The sequence below is a fragment of the Aquarana catesbeiana genome, linkage group LG04 (assembly GCF_042186555.1).
Source record: "Aquarana catesbeiana isolate 2022-GZ linkage group LG04, ASM4218655v1, whole genome shotgun sequence".
NCBI classification, from domain to species: domain Eukaryota; kingdom Metazoa; phylum Chordata; class Amphibia; order Anura; family Ranidae; genus Aquarana; species Aquarana catesbeiana.
In genome coordinates, this window is record NC_133327.1 from 277,729,045 (window position 1) to 277,742,158 (window position 13,114).

At 41.8% G+C, this 13,114-nt stretch overlaps 1 protein-coding gene across 7 annotated transcripts in view; it reads right to left on the reverse strand.

The window, feature by feature from the left end:
* Nucleotides 1-13,114, reverse strand: part of ERICH1 (glutamate rich 1) — a 190,450-nt gene that overhangs the window by 77,303 nt on the left and 100,033 nt on the right. The gene's annotated exons all lie outside the window — the stretch shown is intronic.

Sequence of the window (13,114 nt, forward strand, 5' to 3'; positions counted from 1 at the left end):
CCCATAGCAATGGAAGACCAGTGGTATTGGGAAAGTCTGGCATCAAGGGAGGGGAGAGTTCTATAGTAAGCACCAGCTAGCAGGGCATGGGACACGCTTCATGTCCCTGGTGCTGAATCCACACATTTTACCTAAATGTCAGGTCTAGGTACATAACATTTTCTTTCCAAGTTTCTATCAGCTAAATCTGAACATGCCATTATGCCAATAGTAGGAAAAACAGTTTCCCCCTCTCTACAATGGGACTTTAAAGGCATGGGAGAGTAACAATAATTTGTATTAAAATGCAGAGTTCAATTTTACCAAATTGATTTACAAAAGTAGAAAAAAAAACAAAACATAATTATCAAAAATACAATACACAGTAAAAAGGAGGCATATATTACCATCAAGGAAGGTCACTTTATATGTTATACGTGGCAAAGATGATAGACAACTCATTAGTGTACTATCTTTATATGTTATACGTGACGAAGATGATATAGACAACTCAGTATATCATCTTTATATGTTATACATGGCGAAGATGATATAGACAACTCAGTATATCATCTTTATATGTTATACGTGGCGAAGATAATATAGACAACTCAGTGTATCATCTTTATATGTTATACGTGGCGAAGATGACACACTAATGAGTTGTCTATATCATCTTTGCAACGTATAACATATAAAGTGACCTTCCTTGATGTTTTATACATGGTGAAGATGCTATACTTATGAGTTGTCTATATCGGAAGCCAACAGCGGTTAACTCTGTGTTACATGCCTCGAGCTTCCATCCTAAACCCCTACTAGCCTCAATTCCTTATAGCCAATATTTAAGGACAAGGAGGAACTGCTCTAGTGAGACATTGTTCCAACAAGAAGCCAAAATACTTAAAAAAAAAAAAAAAAAAAAAGACTTAGAAAGACTACACAAAAACATGTCTCAAAAAAGCATACAATAGAGCAGTAAAAACACGAGAAATGAATTATTATATGGAACCAAAAAAAATTATAAGAGCAAGGACAACACTATAAGAATAATCATGACATTTTCAAACCAACATTGTAAGATCAGGAATGTCATACAAAAGTATTGGCATTTGCTGTCCATGGATCCCAATATTGGGAGATTGGTATCCATAACCCCATGCATAACATTCAGACGGGCCACCTCGATCAAAGATTGCATTATCCAAAGTGAGTTCAAAGGGGAGAATAGACCGGATCAGCGTAAATACAAAGGGACCTATACATGTACACCTATACGTGAAATAAAAGTGAATGTGTCCTTCGCGCTACTGTTGAGTAAATACAGTAAGTGTGCTAAAAATGGAAAAATGTGTGATGATATCTATAAAGATAGCAGCAAAATCTAAAAAGTGTTCACACTACACCAATATGAAATGTAAGATAAAAGTGATCTCGCGCAATCAAATCTATTCAATAAATGACATTGTGATGTCATTTATTGCTATGCACTTTATATACGTATAAGTCACTTCAATATACATGTGGTGGGTGTAGTTATTGTAGGTACATATACTCAGGTTCCTGTTTCATACTGCCTAATGGACAAAGGTTTAAGTCACTACTATACGTCAACTGCAAGACCTGTGGTGTGGTCCATCTGATGCTCTGTGATTGAGGCCAATTCTATGTGGGTAAGACAAAGGCTGAATTCTGGAGAAGGATCTATAGGCACGGCACGTCTGCAGCATGCAAACGTGCGATCCGAATTTGCCCCTATGTAGACATGTGATGACATTACATGGTGGACAATTCCCCTAGATCAAATTCTTGCTTCTTGATAGGATGCATCCCAGCCCCAGAGGAGGGACTGGAATAAGCTTCTTAAAGAGAGCTCAAATGGATACATCTTCTCAAGGCCACCATTTTTTCAGGGCCACAATGAGGCAGTCAATTATAAACCATTCCTAGAAGGTTTCGCCTTGGGTGGAATGGAAGAATTAATATCCTCTAGTGATTTCAACTTTTGTCTTGAAAAAGATTTTTGATTTTTTGTCCTGTGTACTCATCTTGTGGCTCATCCATTGGTGATAAGTGTGTAACCATCTAATGGACAACTTGGGTGTCCTCACTCTATGGCTTTGAAAGTTATTTTTCTTCCTCCTTTTAATTTTGAATTCATTTTTATTTTATTATTCACATTTATTATTTTTTATTTTATATTACGTTTTCATTATTATTCACACATTTTTTATTTTTATTATTTATTTTATTTTATTATTTTAATATTATTTTTAATAATGCTCAGTCTGAGTGACTCTCTTACATCAATGACACTGGGATTTAACTCTGAAGGGCAGACTCAACTGGGTAGGGTTTTTTGTGGTATGTGGATGGTTATGTGGCCGTATTATTTATATTTATTATGTGGTATACATTGCATATGTATGGGGTACTTATGACTTATTACCCCATTTATTTTATTTTTCTGCGCAGCCTTATGAGAACTGGGGGTCTACGCTGCTGCGGTATGGAGAGCCATTCTACCTGCTTTGCACTTGTTGTACATCCCTATTAGATCTTCGACTATTAGATCTTCGACTAAGACGATTGGTATGTAACTATTTAATCAACCAATATAACAGTGCCACTGATAAGCCTACACATATCAAATCTGGGTACATACATAGGTTTTAATTCACCCATTAGGAACCATACTACAGGCCCATTTAGAACCACACCACAGCCCTTTGAGTCTGCCACTCACTAGCTGTATCTTTAAATTTTCTTTTTGACACGGCTGAGCATATGCCATCTATCAGTTTAACTGAGGATGGCAATGTGACAGGCCCATCGGCCATTATATCACTTCTTTATCTACACTATACGTATATAAATACTATATACTCTATTGATTTTCTACTCTCTTCTTAGTGAAGCCATATGGTCCCAATGCGTTTCCTTTTGGGGCTCTTGCGATTTGCTTCTGGCAACCTTTTTCCATCTTCCCTACAATTTTGTTGGGTTGGGATCTATGTCAATGGAGATGGCACTTATTTGAAATTGATATGTTTTTATGGATTATGACCTGTGTGGGGACACTAAGTATGGTCTTTAAACCCTGTCTATTGCCACAGAAGCCTCCAATATATACAGTTTCATGAATGTTTTTAACATGACTTTCATTTTGTAGACTGCACCTACACTAATAGCAAAATGCTGTTCCTGAGGAAGGAGTCAAGCTGCTCCGAAACACGCCGGTTATGTTGATGCAACTTTTCCAAAAATATTGAATAATTGTAAACAAATGGTGTGGTAATATGTACCTCTTTTTACAGTGTATTGTATTTTTGATAATTATATGTTTTTTCTACTATTCTAAATCAATTTGGTAAAATTAAACTCTGAATTTTAATACTCTATGCCTTTAACCACTTCCTGATCGTCCACCACTTTACGGTGACAGAATGGCACTCTTGCAGGAATCGCCGTAGCTGTACAGCGCTCGCGGGTAGACCATGGATTTTTTCCGACGGATGTCGGCTCAAACTTATTTTGCATACACACGGTCGCACAAAGTTGTCGGAAAATCCAATCGTTCTGAACACGGTGACGTAAAACACGTACGTCGGAAAGTCCGACCGTGTGTACAGGGCATTTCTCTTGGTGGGCGCAGGAACGGGCCCTGCTGTGAAATATTAGATCAAGAATTGTAATTACATGCCTGTCAGGAGACTAGAAGACCAGACTGTGTGGACTGCACAGAGATAACCCAAAACCCATGTAAGTGAATAAATAATATTTACTAAAATAGGTGATAATTCAGAAAATACAAACAGTGCAAAATCAACACAACAAACCCACTACAAACAACAATATATACGGCAAAGGGGCAATACCGGAATCACAGATGTCAGCCAGGCTAGGGTCATACACAGCAGGTCAGCAGGAACAAGGGATATACCAGAAACATAAACATTTAGCCAAGCCAAGGTCATACACAGGAGATAAGCAACTGAACAAGGGCAGGTTGGGAAAGGGAGATAATGGATGGGATAGGATACAGGCTCAGGAGCAGGTTCAGGTTCAGGTTCCAATACAGGTTTACAGGATACGGGATAACAGGTCAGGGCGCAAGGAAGAAAGATACCAAAGCGAGCATGTGAGGGCTTGCCGGGTATTTATAGGACTGACTATAATTGACTTCAAGTCACAGCTGAGCGCAGGGAGTGTTGTCTGCTCCATACTGCCGGGATCCATCCGCTGGTGGACGTCAGTACTGCGGCCAAAAGATGAAATGATACCAGCAGGGAAATATTCTCCTGACAGTTCAACACTGCCAGTTCAACACTGCCAGGAGACACCTGCTGGTGGACCCCAGTACTGCATGCCAAACGATATATCTTACCAGCGGATGGACCCTTTCCTGACAATGCCCCTGTTAAACAGGGGCTGAAAAATTGGGCCTAAGACACTGGTGCCACAACACTGCAACCCCTCACAGATCCTCTAGGTGGAGTGCAGGAATGAGCCCTGCTGCAAAGTATTGCATCAAAAATTGTAATTACACGCCCCTGTTAAACAGGGGCAGAAAAATTGTGCCTTAGCGACTGGTCGCGGTGCCCAGAACCAAAAATGTTCTTACAAGCTATCAGCATGAACATTGAGGAGGAAGAGGATTGTCACTCAACATAACAGGAAAGTCACTCAGCATCAGCATAGGCAATCTTGAAGGGATCTCACATTAAAAAAAAAATATTCTGTTACATCAGCATCAGGTGCTTGGTAGCTGGTGATCCAAGACTGATTCATTTTTTATGAAGGTCAACCGATCGACCGATTTGGTGGACAGGCGCACCCTGTGATCGGTTACAAAGCCTCCAGCAGCACTAAATGTGCGTTCCGAAAGAACGCTGGATGCAGGACAGGCCAGTAGCTCAATTGCATACTGTGCAAGCTCTGGCCAGTGATCCATCCTCAAGACCCAGTAACCCAGAGGATTTTCGGTGGGAAAGGTGTCCAAGTCCGATCTCGCCCCTAGGTATTCCCGCACCATGTGAATCAGACTCTGGAAATGCGTTGCAAACCTTTCTGCAAGGCCTCCCGAAGATGTTTCATCCTCTGCTCCCTCTGCAACGGCAAGAAAAGGTCCACAACCTTACCCTTGTAACGTGGATCAAGGAGGGTTGCCAGCCAGTAATGATCCCTCTCCTTGATACCACCAATACGAGTATCCTTCCGCAGGCTTTCCAGGATCAGGGAGGCCATGCAGCGTAGGTTTGCTGAGGCATTCGGTCCAGAGTACTCTGGGTCACTAAGGACGACATGATCCGCAGCCACCTCTTCCCAGCCACGTACAAGTCCATGGGTTTCTTCGGACTGTAAATGATCCCTTGAAGACTTTCTGCTGATGCTGAGTGCTAGGCCCCACATCCATGCTGACACAATCCCTCCTCCTCCTCTTCCTGTGTGATCGGCGGGCACGCAGGAACACTGTCTGAATAAAGGGGACCTTGAGAGGTAAGGAAGTCCTCCTCTTCTTGCCTCTGTTCTGCCTCAAGTGCCCTGTCCATTATTCCACGCAGCGTGTGCTCCAATAGGTGGACAAGAGGGACAGTGTCACTGATACATGCACTGTCACTGCTCACCATCCTCGTGGCCTCCTCAAATAGTGACAGGACAGTGCATGCATCCCTGGTCATGGCCCACTGGCGTGGGGAAAAAACCACGCTCCCCTGACCCTGTCCTGGTGCCATAGTCGCTCATTGATGGCCCTCTGCTGCATGTGCAGCTGCTGCCTGGTGAGCATGTCACAGATTAGGTGGTTCTTGGGCATGTTAAATTCCTTTTGGAGGTCAGCCAGCCAAACACTGGCATTATATGACCGGCGGAGATGTACACAGACTTTCCTGGCCTGCCTCAGGACATCCTGTAAGCCCGGGTACCTGCCCAAGAACCGCTGCACCACCAAGTTAAGGACGTGAGCCAAACGGGGCACATGGGTCAGTTGTCCCTGTCGGAGGGCGGAGAGGAGGTTGGTGCCATTGTTGCAAACCACCATTCCTGGCTTAAGCTGGCGTGGCGTCAACCACCTCTGAACCTGCCCCTGCAGAGCTGACAGAATCTCTGCCCCAGTGTGGCTCCTGTCCCCCAAGCACACCAGCTCAAGCACCGCATGGCATCTTTTTGCCTGCGTGCTTGCGTAGCCCCTAGAATCGAACGTTAGTGTACCGATAGCAGATTTCCCGCAAGTACTTGGCAGTGGCACACCTAATTGTACACCTTCATTCCTCTCATGGCAGGTTTCTGAAAGGACTGAAGGTATAGTGGGGTTGGAGATCCCAGCTGATGAGGAGGAGCAAGGATAGGTCCGTCTTGTTCTTTGGTGTGGATCTTTTAGGTAGTTTTGCCAACGGGCTGCATGGGAGCTCGACATATGTCTGATTAAGCATATGGTGCCCAAGCGCTTGCTGTCTAGTCCACGCTTGATACGCTTCAGACATATGTTGCAAATAGCAATAGTGCGATCTGCTGCACACATCTCAAAAAAGGCCCACACCAAAGAACTTTTGGAATAACGTTCGGAGTCACCAGCGCCCTGCACTTGCGGAGCTCTGCAGTGTGATGCAGTTGGTTGGCTGCCGTTAAGCTGGCCCTTGGAGGGCATCCTGCCTCGTTGAAGATATGCCTCCTCCTCCTCTCTCCTATCAGGCACCCACGTACAGTCAGTGAGCTCATCATCCCCTCCCTCCTCATCACTGGAGCAAACCTGGCAGTATGCTGTAGCTGGGGGGAACATGACTGCCAGTTTGTTGTCCTTCTTGGGCAACCCCTCTCTCTGAGCTCACGTTACTGCCTTCCTCAAGCTGGGTACCATCATCGGAGCCTTCAAAACACTGCGCATCCTCCTGCAGCATGAGAATGGCCCATAATGTTCGCAATTCGACGAACGGTCGTACGGCCGATGTTCGAGTCGAACTTACGATCAACTCAAACTCGAAGCTCATCCCTACTGATCACTGTACTGGTGTTACTTGTGACACTAATCAGCGTTAGGGCAGTTAGTGGCCCAGGTAGCTTTAGGGTACCCCCCATTAACCACCTAATAAAGGTTTAACCCCTTGATCACCCCCCCAGATAACCCTGTCACCCTGTCACCTGTGTCACTAATATAGTGTACAGATCCCTTTTCTGATCACTGTATTTAGTGTCACGGGTGAAACTAGTAAGTTAGCTAGTTACTGTCACCGTCAGGTTTTTATAGCATCAGGGTACACGCCATATATTACTGAATAAAGGTTTAACCCCATGATCGCCCCCCCCCAGTATAGGTTTTAGCATCAGTCAAGGTCAGATTAGTGTCAGTAGCGCTAACATCCACGCACACACACCATACACCTCCCTTACTGGTATAGTGTTTGAACGGATCAATATCTTTGATCTGATCAGATCTATACTAGCGTCCAATAGTTTAGTGTTCCCAAAAAGGCGGCGTTAGCGGGATCAGCCCAGATACCTGCTAGCACCTGTGTTTAGCCCCTCCGCCCAGCCCTGCCCACCCAAGTGCATTATCAAATCGATCACTGTCATTTACAAAAAACAGAACACACATAACTGCAGCATTAGCAGAGTTTGGGACTTGGTATCACTCTTATTCGGAAAGGGGTACCACTTGTACATGGACAATTATTACACAAGCGTGCCACTTTTTAGTCACCTTTTTGATTGTGGAATTGGCGCATATGGCATTGTGCAATTTAATCGCCGGGGCTTCCACCAACAGCTTGTAGAATCTTGACTTAGACGGGGGGAGAAAGCCTGCTTGAGAAGTAATACGTTGCTTGCAGTGAAGTGGAGGGATAATCGGAATGTTTTCGTTCTGTCCTCCCTTCACGCAGATACGACTTTCCAAATTCCAACGGCAACTGGTGTTGTTGTAAAGCCCCTCTGTGTCCACGAATACAACCTTAATATGGAAGGGGTGGACTTCAACGACCAGTTGATGGCGCCGTACTTAATTGCCCGTAAGGCCAGACGCTGGTATAAAAAAAGAGTCTGTATACTTATTCCAATTGGCTCTGCTGAATGCTTACAGTATGTGCTATACATATCAGGATGAACTGGATCCTTCCTTAAATTCCAGGAAGAGTTCGTAGCAGCCCTTCTGTTTCCAGACGGTGCTGTGCCCCAACTTCCCAATGCAAATGCAGCGAGCCGGCTGCATGAGAGGCACTTCCCAGAAGTCCTCCGTGGTGCCTCAGGCCAAAGATCACCCCAGAAAATGTTGTGTCTGTAGGAAACGCAGATACAGGCGTGACACCCGCTTTTATTGTTCCTCCTGTCCTGACCAACCTGGTCTCTGCATTGGTGAATGTTTCCTTCACTACCACACACTAGTGGAGTGTTAGCGCAGGGTACAACACTGCACAGTCTCATAGGGACTTTCATAGGGTCTCCAAAGATGCCATTGCATTTTGAGAGACCCAAACCTGGAACCTTTACAAATAAAAGTGTAAAAAAAAAATATAAAATAAAAAAGCCAAAAATAGTTGTAATTTTCTTGTTGTTCTCTCTATTGCTCTGTTTTACTGTATTTTATGTTTAACTGCAATGTTTTATCATGTTTGCTTTTCAGGTATGTAATTCTTTTATACTTTACTGTGTTTTATTGTGCACCATTATTTTCTTTGTAGGTACGCCATTCAACTGCAGCAGTGATTTTTTTATCTTGACAGCAACAGCGTTTGCTCTCATGATACGTAAATCGGCGATTCCAGCGATGTAGGAGGGGATTTCACCACAAAAAAAAACAAAAAAACCAAAAAAAAAATAAACAGTGCATGTATGCCCATCATTAGAAGTGGGTGGGTGTAGGGTATTCTAATACCCACCAATCAATCTCTTTTCATGCAGCCCACAGGCTGCATGAAAAAAAAAACAACATTACAATACATGCCCAACAAGGACCAGCAATGTACTGGTATTTTGCTGGACTTTGAGTGGTTATACCAGAATGATGCCTGCAGGTTTAGGTATCATCTTGGTATTGTTCTTTTCAGTCGGTGGTCTGCTTTCATGTAAAAGCAATCCTAGCAGCTAAATCGCCTCTAGACTGCTTTTACAAGCAGTGGGAAGGAACTCCCCTCCCTTCCTGTCGTCTTCCATGGTTTTCTCGGGCGAATGCAGCCAGTGCTTCCGCCAGCTGACCATAGAGCTGATTGGAGAACAGAACGGCTCAAAATCATCTCTATAGCCTAAGAAACTGGAAGCTACAAGCATTTCATGGCTTTGGTTTCGCCGGATATAAACAGCGCCACTGGGAAATTGGGAAAGCATCTTACCACACCGATCTTGTGTGCTCAGATGCTTTGAGGGCAGAGGAGAGATCTAGAGTCTAATAGACCCCAATTTAAAAAAAAAAAAAAAAAAAAAGATTACTTGCCACTATCTATTGCTATCATAGGGGCTATTTACTTTCCCTGTGATAACAATAAAAATGATTTAAAAAAAAAATAAAAATGAAAGGAACAGTGTTAAAAAAAATAAATAAAAAAGCAAAATAAATAATCAAAAAAACAAAATAAAGCACCCCTGTCCCCCCGTGCTCGTGCGCAAAGGTGAACACAAGTATCAGTCTCGTGTCATATGTAAACAGCAGTTGCACCATGCATGTGAGGTATCACTGCGAATGGCAGATCAAGGGCAGTAATTCTAGCAGTAGACCCCCTCTGTAAAGCTAAAGTGGTAACCTGTAAAGGCTTTCAAAAATGTATGTAGTTTGTCGCCGCTGCACGTTTGTGCGCAATTTTAAAGCATGTCCTGTTTGGTATCTATGTACTCGGCATAAAATCTTTTATATTTTACCAAACATTTGGGCAATATAGTGTGTTTTAGTGCACTAAAGTTCAAAAAAGTGTTTTTTTTCAAAAAAAAAAAATTGCGTTTGAAAAACTGCTGCGCAAATACTGTGTGAAAAAAAAAAATTGCAACACCCACCAATTTTTTAGGACCTTTGCTTTAAAAAAAATATATAAAATGTTTGAGGGGTTCAAAGTAATTTTCTAGAAAAAAAAATATTTTTTTCATGTACACAAAAAGTGTCAGAAAGGGCTTTGTCTTCAAGTGCTTGGAAGAGTGGGTGATGTGTGGCATAAGCTTCTAATGTTGCGCATAAAATACCAGGACAGTTCAGTTTATATTTTGCCACAAGTTTTGGAAAAATTAAATTTTTTTTTTTTAAACAAAGTTGTCACTATATGATATATTGCTGGAACATGCCATGGGCATATTTGGAATTACACCCCAAAATACATTCTGCTGCTTCTCCCAAGTACAGGGATACCACATGTGTGGGACTTTTTGGGAGCCTAGCCGCGTACAGGACCCCGAAAACCAATCACCTCCTTCAGGTTTTCTAAGGGCGTAAAATGGTGATATCACTTCCTCACTACCTATCACAGTTTCGGAGGCCCCGAAATGTCAAGATAGCACAAAATCCCCACAAATGCCCCAATTTTGGAAAGTAGACACCTCAAGCTATTTGCTAAGAGGCATGGTGAGTATTTTGCAGCTCTCGTTTGTTTTGAAAAATTAACAAAGAAAAAGAAAGGAAAATGTAATCTTTTTTTCTTTTTTAAATTTTCTAAACTTTGTGACAAAAAGTGAGATCTGCAAAATACTCAAAATGCCTCTCAGCAAATTGCTTGGGGTGTCTACTTTGGGGGGGGGGGGGGTGGTTGTGCTATCTGGGCATTTCATGGTCTGCAAAACTGATAGGTAGTGAGGAGTGAAATCAACAATTTACAACCTTAGAAAGCTTGAAGGCAGCGATTGGTTTTCAGGGTCCTGTACGCGGCTAGACTGCCAAAAAGTCCCAACATGTGGTATCCGCGTACTCAGGAGAAGCAGTAGAATGTATTTTGGGGTGTAATTTCACATATGCCCATGGCATGTTTGAGCAATATATAATTTCAGTGACAACTGTGTAAATTTTTTTTTTTCATTTTTCGATCACTTATGACAAAAAAGTAAAAAATATTTAATGGGCTCAAAATGTCTCAGCAAATTCCTTGGGGTGTCTACCTTCCAAAATGGGGTCATTTGGGGAGGGTTGTACTGCCCTTCCATTATAGCACCTCAAGAAATGAGATAGGCAGTCAAACTAAAAGCTGTGTACATTCCAGAAAATGTACCCTAGTTTGTAAACGCTATAACTTTTGCACAAACCAATATACGCTTATTGATTTTTTTTTTTACCCGAGACATGTGGCTGAATGCATTTTGGCCTAAATGTATGAATAAAATTGAGTTTATTGTATTTTCTGTATAACAAAGTAGAAAAGATCATTTTTTTGAAAACGTTGGTCTTTTTTCGTTTATATCGCAAAAAATAAAAACAGCAGAGGTGATCAAATGCCATCAAAAGAAAGCTCTATTTGTGGGAAAAAAGACGCAAATTTAATTTGGGTACAGCATTGCATGACCGCGCAATTACCAGTTAAAGTAGCGCAGTGCCAAATTGTAAAAAATGCTCTGGTCATTAAGGGGGTAAAACCTTCCGGGGCTGAAGTGGTTAAAGTGCCATTGTAGAGAGGGGGAAACTATGTTTTTCCACATGTCTCATGCATGTGGCTATAGCTAGCAGATTCTTGAACGTCCATAAATTTTTCTTATGCCAATACTACATCTTTAGGAAAAAAGTCCTACCTGGAAATCCAGTTTCTTCATTTTTTTTTTTTTTTAATGTGACAGCTATGGGTGACTAACAGTCTTCTTGGGATATGGCAACTTTTGTACTTCTGTGATTACTTAAATACAAAAAAACCCCAAAAACAATAGTGCAGTGCCAATAAAACAATCAGTATAGAGAACACTTTAAGTATGGAAGTCAATAGTGAAAAGTAGTAGTCTATTCAGAAAAGTAGGAAATCTTCCACCATCCAGTAGCTTTCCTCCAAGTATAAAAACATCACCACCTTTGGTAAAATTGTACAATCACCAGAAATTAGCTCATAAAAAGCCAACAAAGATACAAGTGCTATGTTCACAAGCTTTCCTCATGCATAAGTGTCTCCCGAGGGTCACCTCTCACAAAGGGAGGAAACAATCCTGTTAAAACAAATAGCTCCCCATGAAGCCAGCAAAGAGCCCATTATATATAGAGTAGCATTTAAAATCTTTATTAAAAGCAGGGCAATCATAAAATGAACAAAGCAAGGTATTGCAGAAAAAAGCCTATCCACTGCCATTCTGGAATAGTTCACCAGCGTGGCAACAATGCTAGACTCCACCCTGATGCGTTCCCTTCAATTGGATGTTTTGTTTTGGTTTGGGTGTATCTAACCATTGTTGCAAGCAGCCAATCACACTGCTATAGCACGGATTTACACCACTATACTTGCTATTACTTAAACACAGTATTTGTGACAAAGACTCTTGTGATCATTGAGAACATCTTCCACTTAGAATTACCATATGACAATTACAACCTATCACTTTCTGCATAAACTGCACAGAGCAAAAATATAAAAGCATTGATACATCTACCTGCATTATAAATAATACAAAATGTAAAAGTTAGCACTCCTTCAGAAACACAACTCGACAAATCACACTATCACATTTTCTAGAAATCCCCAACCATCTCGCCCCTGATGAGTGTTGTTTACACAAAACGCGTCGGGCTCTGGGATACAGACATATGTCTATAGTACAACGCCAACTTAGAACATCTTTCATCCTTTTATCATGGTTTTACTGTCTGTTATTTATATTTTTTCCATTGTGCTGCTGCATGGTCACATGTACATATATGTAATCTTTGAAATGTATACATTATTAAATGAGACCACTATGTGGTGCCAAGTTTGACGTATTCTTGATGCCTTTATCGCATATGCACATACATATGTGTTTGTGATTACTCATGAAATGATATTTATTACAATGTCTTTCTTTATGTCGTTCATTTTGTTATATTTTATGCACTTCATTTGATCAAATAAATTTGTACCTTCATCTTAGTTACCTCCACATTGTCCATGGCCTCATTTAAAGTCCCAAATTCCCCATTTAAAATTCTGATTAAGGGATGGAGGCACATCGACATGTGCCTCATTTAAAGTCCCAAATCCCCCCTCTCTCTTCAATCAAACAG